General features: G+C 41.0%; 1 protein-coding gene across 2 annotated transcripts in view; it reads left to right on the top strand.

Annotated features, from left to right (window-relative positions):
* The first annotated feature begins 1032 nt into the window (after positions 1 to 1032).
* The window catches only part of TULP4 (TUB like protein 4), a 125180-nt gene continuing 117281 nt past the window's right edge, over positions 1033 to 8931 (top strand). For both annotated transcript variants that reach the window (XM_089530122.1, XM_089530121.1), the window contains exon 1: positions 1033 to 1109. The gene's annotated coding sequence lies outside the window, so the exon portion shown is untranslated. The remainder of the gene's footprint in view (positions 1110 to 8931) is intronic.

Raw genomic sequence — 8931 nt, 5'->3', positions numbered from 1 at the left:
CTCACGGTGAGTCCAAAGTACAACAGCCTCAGTTTTGTCATCTTGGGTTCTAGGGGTCTTTCCGGCTTGATTTGCTCCAGGACCCATTTGTTTGTCTTTTTGGCTGTCCATGGAATCCTCAGCCCTCTTCTCCAGCTCCACATCTGACATAAGTTGATCGTCTTCCTATCCTTCCTCACTGTCCATCACTTACATCTGTACATGGTGATGGGAAATACCATGGCTTGGACCATTCTGACTTTGGTGCTCAGCTGTACATCTTTGTTCTTTAGGATCTATTCTAGTTCTTTCACAGCTGCCCTCCCCGTTCCTAATCTTCTTCTGATTTCTTTGCCTGCTGCAGAGGGGGAAGGTGAAAAGGAGGGAAAGATGCCTGGGAAGGAAAGAAAGGAAGAGGAGGAGGGAGAAGAAGAAAGAAAGGAAGGAAGAAAGGAAGAAAGAAAGAAAGGAAGAAAGAAAGAAAGAAAGCAGAATGGATGTTAGGTCAGCCCCATTCCTAGCATTTTTCTGATTTCTTTGCCTGCTGCAGAGAGAGAGAGAGAGAGAGAGGGAGAGAGAGGCAAAAAGGAAGGAAAGGGGGAGCCTGGGAAGAAAATAAAGGAAGAAAGAAGAAGAAGAAGGAGGAGGAGGAGGAGGAGGAAGGGAAAAGAAGAAGAAGGAAGAAAGGAAAGGAAAGGAAGGAAAAAAGGAAGGGAGGGAGGGAGGGAGGAAGGAAGAAAGGAAGGAAAAAGAAGAAGGAAGGAAGGAAAGCAAGCAAGCAAGCAAGCAAGCAAGCAGATGTTAGATCATTCCTAATCTTCTTCTGATTTCTTCATATCTTTGCTTTCCTGCTGCAGAGAGAGAAAAGAAAGGCGAAGAGGAGGGGAGAAGGGAGCCTGGGAAGGAAAGAAGGAAGGAAGGAGAAAGCAGGCAGGAGGGATGTTGGATCATGTGGCTGCATCACGTGAAAGGGGAGCCAGGCCCAGCAGCAGCAGGAGGAGGAGGAGGAGGGTGAGGAGGAGGCGGAGGCTGGTCTGGTCGGAGGCTGCCCTGCCTGCCTGCCTGCCTGCCGAGGCCCCCGAAGGAGGGAGGGAGGGAGAGAGAGAGAGAGGGGGAGCCCCCAGCCCCAGGTAAGCCCCAGCCCCCCAAAGCCCCAGGAGGTCCAGCCAAAGGGGCCCTCTGCTGCCTCCCCCTCCCTCTCCCTCTCCCTCCCTGCTTTGCCTCCCCCCCTTTTGCAAGATGCAGGCTTTCTCTCTCTCTCTCTCTCTCTCTCTCTGTGTGTTGTGTGTGTTTTTGTGCATTGCTATTGTGCTGACTGTTCCTCCCTTAGCTCAGATGCTCATCTTTTCTTCTTTTTGGTGAGCCTTGGGGGGATTGGTTTGTTTTGATTTCTTAGGGTGGGGGGAAGGAGTATTTGTGTGTGTGTGTGTGTGTTTCAAAGAGGGATATATGTGTGTGTGTTTGTGGATCATGGGCACCAGGAACTGGAGGCTGCCCAGAGGTGTGGGTGTTAGTGGCTGGGGGTAGTGAGGTGTGCTAGAAGAAAGATGGTTGTGTGTATGTGTGTGTTTGTGTAAGGACATTTACAAAGGATCTTGGCATTGTGTATGCTGGGTGTAAGGACACACACACACACCAGGAGCCCTGAATTGTGTTCTTTTGTTCAGATGGACCACCTGATTCTTTCTTTCTCTCCCCCCCCATCCCCCCTTTGACATGTTTTTGTCTAGCTTTGTCTGTCATCTGTATAGAAAAAAGGAGGCATTGTCTGGCATGAAGCCCCTTGTTTGGGGTTTGTCTGTTGGGGGATGGAGGAATGGGTTTTGCAGCAAAAAAGCAACACAACCAAAAAGCAGTCCCTTCCTCTTCTCCGGGACCTTGTCACCGTCTGAGGGATGCTGTTTTGTAACCTTCCTTTGTGATATAGCTTGGGAGATGGGCTCTCCAGCATTGCTAAGATGTACCTGGAGGTAGCTGTCACAGCCCTGAACGAAAGGCGGAAGAGCGGTTGTCTGGGAAAGACTGATCTCATTTATCGGCCGTGCCAGACGTACCATAACGCTGGCCTGTGTTTTGATGTAGACATTTTGCATTATTTTCCCCCCATGATGCTAAGTCCTGTACGACTCAAACATTGAAAAGCTTGATTCCTCCAACTCCAAAGAAAGGGAACCTGCAGTTGTGAAGGTCCTCTTCTGGGAGGTTTTCCTGTTGCTACAGGATATTAGTGAGATGATACATTTTCCTCATCCAGCTTACCAAGCAAGATTTGCAGCCTTGGCAATGGGTTTGGTTGGCTTTTGTCTCGAACCATCTTTCATTTAAAATAAAAGCAAGGTTTGGTAGTTTTGCTGGCAGAGCGGATCCTCTTTTTTTGTTTGCTGACAAGATTTGCCCTGGCTCAGTTACTACCAGACTTGCATTCTCCTGAAAAGTGAAGGATTAGTTTGCTGGTGTAGTAGCCAACATGGTCTAAAGAGTCATTCATAGAGAACAGTTGGCCTTCTTTAAAGAAGAATATTACACTGTACTGTAAAATAAAATATATTGTACTGGCAAGCCCATTTCCCCACTGCCTGCCCAAGGCAAGCCCTTGCTTGAGCCATGTACTCTTTTTGGAAATGAGAGGTTTTGATAAGCTTTTATATTGAGAAAAGCATCTAGGGGTATCCGAGTTGGCCATACAGCAAATCCAGTAACATCCAAACAGTGATACCTTTATGTTTATATTGAGGTAAGTGTTTGCAGCAACAAAACCAAACAGTGCCAAGACTGGTTTTACATGCCATCTTTGCAATACTTGCTTGTGAAGTTTAAGATGTTGAGGTACAAAGCTCAGTCTCCCCTCTCTCCTACCGTTGATGGTAAATGCACACCATTAAAATAACAAAGACCACTTTATTTTATAGTGTTTTATGGATGCTGACTCCATTTATTTTTTCTCTCTCATAGGGCGCCCTGATTTTCATTTTAGAATTAAGCTAATTTGGGTTGTTGTTGTTTTTAAAACCCATCCAATTAGTGTTTAAAAATTTTTTGTGTCACACATAATTAAAATTAACATACTTTATTGTGGCTTGTCCACCTGATGCAATGGACATTAGTTCACAGGAGCTTAAGGTGTTGCAATATTTATTTTTGATGTTTTGTATGATACATGAACTATGGCACGACTCTCAAGTTTGTTCAATTAACACATTATTATTGTGATTACAGTAATAATGTGAAAATTAGATTTTGATTTGATGGTAGAATCTTGATTACTTTGGTGATCCAGAACATTTATCCTATGAGAACATTTAAGCAGTTCTTACTCTTTGTCTGTCTAGCCATTTGATTGATATTCAACTTCCATCTCAAAGAAGATATAATCTATACTTTGAAAAATTCATCTTTTTGTAGATTAGTGCATTTACAAGAAAGAAAACTGCCAAGGTTCTTACATAAACTTTAGATTGCATAATATGGTGACTATTGTGAACTGAACTACATGCTAGAGAAAAACATGTAACCTATCCTTAGGAACATTTTTCCTTAACTCTGAATATCACAATGGCACCTGAATGTGAGGTAAAACCCACTATCCAACTGTAAGGATGAAGCTCAAGGAATAACCATTTAACATGATAATATATATTTCTATCCATCTTAAAGCAGCCTTATATTTGAGCAGTTGCCCACTAGCCATAGATAACAAAGGATTCCATGCAGGTGAGTGAGTGGGCCATTTGTAGAGGAATGAGTTGTTCTGTCCGAGAGCCTGGAAATCTTACTTTTGAGGACTATGACTCACAGAAACCACCAACCAGCATTACCAGTGGCTCTATTTTGTTCCTTCACTGTGCCCAGTATAGAAAATTAAGTGGGCTGCCATAGGATGGAAGCCCCTATCACCATGCAAGCCAGTAAGTATTTTTTTTTTTTTGGTATACTGATAACTTTTGTGGGCTTATTATAAAGGATGGCTTAAAGCAATATCAATGGGTATCAAGCTGTTGATGCCCAAACGTAAGAACACACAACAAACTTGGAAAAGGAATTACTGCAAAACTCAAACTTAAGCATAAGCTTAGTGAAAGACAGCCAGTCCTTTTTTTTTTTTTTTTTGCTTTTTAAGATTTTTACTGATCTTATTAAAAATAGAAACAATCAAATGGCAATGGAGATGGTTCATATAACCCACCAAATAAAGGAAGGGGCAGGAAGGAAGAAGAATACTTTTAATATGCAGACTTATTAATAAGAGAAGTTAGAGAGAGAGAGAAAAAGGTGAAACGTAGATTAAAAGAGGGGAAAATGGATGCAAGAGAGAACTGAAGGGGAGGTGCATCCCTTGGTGATGCCACTCTTCAAAAACCTAGAGAAAATTGTGCCATATAAAATATGAGGGTGTTTGAGATGCTTCAGTAGGTTATATACAGTCTTTAGTATGAGTCCTACTTGTTATCTTTAGTCTGAGGTAAATCTCATTGATGCCAACAGATGGTGGTGAATGGAAGATGTTTAAACTTACCGGTAGGTACCATCTCCAAGATATCTCATTATGTATATGCAAATATTCCAAAATCTGAAAAAAATCCCAAGCTTTCCGGATAAGGGAGACTCAACCTGTATTTAAAATACATGTATTTGTATGCATTCCCTTTGCAGTTGGACCAATTAACATATGTTTCTGCCTTTTATTTTATGGGACTGTTGGTCCATTTCATTCAGTATAGTTCATCCTGATTTGAATCACAGGTTCTTTCACATCACTCAGGTATAGCACTATGATTTTTATTTGCATCTTGCAGAATCCTGGGTTTGGCAGTTTAAAACCCTGTGATAGATTCAGCTTAGGGTTGCCATAAATCAGAAATGACTTCAAGGCACACAACAACAACAAACCTAGAATTCTCTCCCACTCTCCATGACCACAGATGATTTACATAACTGTAAAGCAAATGATGAAGACGTTGAGATAGTCAAAGATTTCCAAAATTTGGCTGGATCAAAATGGAAACCGTGGTCATGAAATTAGAAGAAGTCTAGGACCTGGAAAGGCAGATACGAAGGAACTAGACATGATCTTGCAATGTAAAGCTGTATCATTGAATACCAAAGACAGGATTGTCCATGCCATTGTGTTTCTGATTCCTATGTATGGTTATATAGCTGGTATAAATAATCTAAAGGCACCAGATCTTGTCTGAATTTGAGAGACCACCAACAAATACTAGTGTTATAAGCTATATTTCAGAGGATGGAACTGGCAAAACCACCTTCCTTGCCTAAGAAAATCCTATGAAATTCATGGGGTAGCCATAAATTGACCGGCAACATGAAGGCACATACATACAAACATGTATGGCTGTGAAAGCTAGATAGTGAAACAGAATTAGTAAGAGAACTCATTTGAAACATAGTGCTGGAAGAGAGTTCTGTGGATACTATGGACATGAGAAATAAATGGGTCTAGAGCAAATCAAGCCTGAACTCTCCATTGAAGCCAAGCTGACTAAGCTGAAATTGTTATACTTTGGGCATATCATGAGAAGACATAACTCATTAGAAAAGATAAAAATGCTTGGTAAAGTAGTAGGCAGCAGGAAAAGTGGAACTCAGCTTGACAGCAGTTAACAACAACTTAGAATTCTCGCCAGAGAGCTTTAATGCCTGATGAAACTACAAACCCAGAATTCCATAGGATATTGTCAAGCCAGACAGAGGGGAATACATATGTAGTGTGAAAGGACCCCTATTCTTTAGGGAGAAGAATTTCCATCTTTTGTCATCTCTGTTGGCTGAGGCTGGAGTAAGTTGGAATCCAGCAACACTTGGAGGATCAAAGGTTCCCCATCTTGGTTCTTTTGGATCTTGGGTGTAGGTTCTGCTACCTGAAATTGTTTATCTGAGATTCTGGGAATTGCTGAAAGGATTCCCCCCCCCCCCCCCCCAAATGCAAAATACATGCTGTACTGCTGATCTAAGGTCCCATCCCTCACGTTCTGCCTATGATTTTCATAGGGCTTATTTGTTAAATCTGTACTAGATAGGAAGTATAACCAGGGCAAGTGAGTAATGAATTTGGATTAGGAAGGAAGCCATGCTTATTTCAATATTTTTTGGTGAGATGTTCTTTCCATTGGTATGAAATATAAATTGCCATGCATCCCTGAGTTATTGTCCAAGAGATATTTTCTAAAAAAAGTACAATCCTGAGAATACAGTACTCTTTTAAGAAAAGAGAGTAGAGGAACTGTAGGAATGTCACAGCATCTTGTCCTTAGTAAAATCTCTGTAGTAAAATCTCATCTGCAAATCATATATGTTATGTGGGCTTGCCACATTGAACTGGTAATATTTTACCCAGCTACCGTAGCTGTTCTTTGGGCAGAATGCACTATTTGTCATCTAGGTGAAGGCCCCTGGAAAGCAAATTAAAGTAGCCTTCATGTAACCAAACATATAATTTGCTCATAGGACAGCCTTTCACTTGGATAAGTCATAAAATCTTGCTTCTATTTTCCTGTGAAAATCTATTCAGGAAGAGTATTCAGGAAGAGTTCTGCTGAACTGATGGGTCCAATAAAAGATACAACTTAACTTTTTCCCCTGTATTGATGTCCCAGTGGGTAATCTTTGCTTCAGAAATGCTGTGTAGACCAATTTTGAACTGAGTGATTCAGAAAATAATTGGTATATATGAACCACTTTTTTTTAGTGGAAGGCAACTGTCAAATACCTAAATGCATGAAAAGTGAGTAATAGTTACTATTAACTTTCTTATATGTGATTCTTTAGAGAGCCTTGCACGTGGTGCAACTTTAAAACTGAAATGGAGAATATTTGACCAGAGGGGGTGTGGAGAAGCCTATAGTGAAGGTTGCTTTCACTTTGATTTTTGATTTTTAAATAAATTCTCCTCCCCTCACTCTTTTTTCCCCTGGAGTTTAAAAAGCATGAGTTCAAAGAAAAGAAAAGAAGTAAAGGGGTGGAAGGTACATAAGATATGAATGTGGGGTAGGAATATTCATTTATAAGCTGACCCTATGTCTGAAAATACATTTTCTTGGAGTTGGTGTCTATAAAATGCTCATTCATGTGTAACTAATTAAACATGAATGGTGAATGTTTGTATTGTTTAAATTTTAAACTCCTAAAAGAGGAGCAAATTGTTTTTTTGTATGCCTTAACTACAGTTTTAATAGAAGGCTACACTGCACTGACTCTGACCCGGCATTGTGTACATTAAGTGGTAATGCTTTTTCAGAGTCTTAGGTGCAAATCACACTGCAGAAATAATCCAGTTTGAGACCGCTTTAACTGCCCTGGCTCAATGCTAAGGAATTCTGGGAACTGTAGTTTTGTGGGACATTTAGCCTTCTCTGTCAGACAGCTCTGGTGCCACAGTAAGCTACAGTGTGTTTTGGACCTTAGTGAATGGTCTTTCCCAGTCTTTTAGAGATACCAGGGATTTCACCTGCAGCCTTTGACTTACAAATCATATGCTTTGCCAGTGAGTTGTGGGCCTTCCATTAAAAAGATACCTAAATGATGAAGAAACATTCAAGGCATTTAGTTTACTTATGCTTGCTTTTCCTTGATTTTTCATCTTATTAAATGTGGACACACATGCATACATATATGTACAACATGTGTAGCAGGGAGGAGACCTTCTGCAGCAGAGAATCTTACTATGTTAACTGAGGGCCCAAACAGACAGGCCAAAATGAAGCTGCTTTGGCTCACTTTGGAGGTATGCTGTTTAAATGACACATGCATCCTAAGAGGCTGGAAGCCACACCAAAACCATGCTCCAGTCCTAAGGACTGGGGTACAGCTTTATTGCAGCTTCTGACCTCTTAAGATGTGTGTGTCATTGACAGCATACCTCCAAAGAGACCTAAAGCAGCTTTATTTTGGTCTGTCTGTTCAGGACCTGAGTTCTGTAGGTTTAGCTGTAGCCACTTGGTAATGTTTTTGTGGGTGGTAGCCAACAGAAGGGCCTGAAACTCTCCTTTGGGCTAAAGAGTTGGATCCCTCACTTGCGGTTGTGTCAGAATTTCCATGTCCGTTCTAACCAACAGGAAGGGAACTTTAAAAATAAAAATGAACCACTAAATAAAAATGAGCGGTGGTGGTGGAGACCTCTTTACTGCCTTCCGTTGTGGTGAGCATGACTTGGCAGGGTTTGGATGAGGCAAAGATCTTCTTTCCCTCTTTGCCCACTTTGGATTACAGGATTAGTTTGTTTCACTTTTCTGTAGTATTCTTTGAAATCTGTGGCACTGATTGGTGTGATCAAATTGCACTTGTGACCATAAGAGTGTTCAATATTTGCCTTTCTTGTGTGCTTGGTTAAGAAATTACTGCTAAACTGAGTGCCACTGTGGTGGTGGTGTTTTTTTTAAAGTTGGATTAGAGCCTGTTGAAAACCAGGTTCAAACCTCCACTCGCTCATGAAGCTCACTGAGTCTAGTCTACCTCACAGGGTTGTTGTAAGGATAAGAATGAGAAGGAGGATTTTATACACTGCCTTGACCTCCCCGGAGGAAAAATGAGACATAAATATAGCAAACATATATGTGTAAGCTTTCCTGTAAGCTTTCTTCACTGTCCAGCTTTCAAAAACATAAATAGAAATTAGAAATACTATTGCATTGGTGATTCCAACTTTGGTGTATAGAGAAGCACCTTCACACTTGAGGATCTAATCTAGTGTCTTCATAGCTACCGTTCCATCCCTTTGTTTTCATCTGATTTCATGTCTGTAGTTTCCATTCTGATTCATGACTGAGTGAAGGTACAGAAAATCTTTAACTCTTTTGATGTTTCAGGTAGGATAAAATAAAAATATGTGCTAGAAACAGCAGACCTCTTCCAAGAAAGTGCCTGCTTGATCTTGGAGAAACAAGACAGAAATGGCCATTCAGTGGCCATTCAGTGAATTCAATTAATTTGTTATTGCTG

The sequence above is a fragment of the Sceloporus occidentalis genome, unplaced genomic scaffold, assembly GCF_023333645.1.
Source record: "Sceloporus occidentalis isolate IW3139 unplaced genomic scaffold, rSceOcc1.0.p SCAF_6, whole genome shotgun sequence".
NCBI classification, from domain to species: Eukaryota; Metazoa; Chordata; class Lepidosauria; order Squamata; family Phrynosomatidae; genus Sceloporus; species Sceloporus occidentalis.
The sequence above is the reverse complement of the archived record's forward strand: the minus strand, read 5'-3'. Positions and strand labels throughout refer to the sequence as shown.